The sequence below is a fragment of the Galeopterus variegatus genome, unplaced genomic scaffold, assembly GCF_000696425.1.
Source record: "Galeopterus variegatus unplaced genomic scaffold, G_variegatus-3.0.2 Scaffold6807, whole genome shotgun sequence".
Lineage (NCBI taxonomy): Eukaryota > Metazoa > Chordata > Mammalia > Dermoptera > Cynocephalidae > Galeopterus > Galeopterus variegatus.
Genome location: NW_007732918.1, coordinates 22,144 through 23,863, shown reverse-complemented (window position 1 = coordinate 23,863; position 1,720 = coordinate 22,144). Strand labels below are relative to the sequence as shown.

General features: G+C 39.1%; 1 pseudogene; it reads right to left on the bottom strand.

The window, feature by feature from the left end:
- Positions 1-1,132: 1,132 nt before the first annotated feature.
- Positions 1,133-1,427, bottom strand: LOC103606730 (annotated as a pseudogene).
- Positions 1,428-1,720: the final 293 nt, after the last annotated feature.

Here is a 1,720-nt window from a genome sequence, read left to right as displayed (position 1 = left end):
AAATGATAAATGTTTAGGGGATAGGTATGCTAACTATTCTAATTGTATTTGTATGCACTATATGCATGTATTGAAACAACAAACTGTACCCCATAAATAAGTACAGTGAAAAATTTTTTTTGAAAAGTTTATAATAAAGGAGACATGCAAGATGACAAAAATGTTTTCTAACATTTGTATAAATAAGAAACAAAATGTGTTCTTATTACCCTGAACATCCAGCTGAATAGTGAAAAATAAAATCAGTCAAGGTATTTTGGTCTACATCCGTGGAAGTGTAGTTCATGAACATCTCCAGTTAAGCTGTTAATAGCTTCCACTTAAAAAATGTTAATAAAATGTTCCTATTTACATAAATTTTAAAAATCTGTTATATTCCTGTATCCTTTTGGAAATTGAGACTGTTTACTGACACAGGAATATTTTCTTCCGTCTGAAATAAATTCTAAAAATTTTAACTAAGCTTAAAAATTATTAAAATTTGTTTTCCACACAATATCTAATTACTCGTGATTGTACTATTTTCAGATCTGACCTGGGAAGTCTCATAGTGAACGATGCTAGTTAAACAATTTCTTTTTCCAAGAAATCAAACTTTACATTAACTAACAAAAAATAATCATTTTAGATAGAAGAGTGGGTAAGCTTGATAATACAGCAGGATCTGAGTCAAAAGTCTTTAAAAGGCTTCTTGAACAGCAGGCATGGAGAGTGTGGGGAAAATAGGATAATTTAGTCAGGCTCCCTCCACGTTTCTTGTAAACAAGTTGTGTGTGGGTGGAGTTAGTGGCTTGTGCACCCATGTATCTTTCTAGTTAATTACTATCTCGTGTTCTGCAGTTTGTGAAGCAGAGCTGGCAGCAGAGAGCTGCCTCATAACATTAGCGCTCCTTTACTCTGCTGACAGCTGCTCAGTTTCAGTTTTTCTTTGGACTTTGCCCTAGCCTTGAGTTTTGGAGTTTCTCTTTGTACTGCTTAGCTCATAGTGTAGTGTGTGCTGAATAAAGACTATTCCTTCTTCAACCAAGGCTCCAAGGACGTTTTGTCCAGTTACCTATCTCATAGACCTACATGTGAAGGGTTTGTGAATGGGCTCAAGGTGTCCGTGAGCTTCAGACCCAGCCCTAGCTCTTCAGAGAGAGACACTCCATACAATGATGATGATAATAACCACACGCGAATCCCTGTTGCCCACATCTTACAATTCTTCCACCAATGTTTTCTCCTCAACTTGGCGGCACTTGTCTCAAATTGAGAAGCTCCTGTTTGCAGCCCGTCTGCCCAGTCCTCTAATTCAGAGAGCTTCTGGTCTCTTTCTAACACCTTATCCACGTTGACTCTCATTACGTCTGCCACCTCATCGACTGCTGAAGTCTTCTACTCCTGCCAGTGGCAGCACTTGAGCCCGCAGGTGCACCTGTAGACATTTTGGCGGTGGCGGGTGACGGTCAGAGGAGCTGCCCAGCGACACCGGCGACCAGGGAGATGGATGGGGCTAAACAAATATTATTACGCGTGTAAGTGCAACACCTTTCATGATGCTCGTGGTGCATGGCAGTGACCGAGAAATAGTTTTTAGTGGGTAAATGAATGGTTGGCACTTTATTTATCTAAATTTGTTTTTCTATCTATCTACCTGTCTTAGATGTTTTATTATTTTAGCATCCGCTAAGTAAACCACACCGCACGTCACACAAACAAAACGAAAATAGAGGAATCG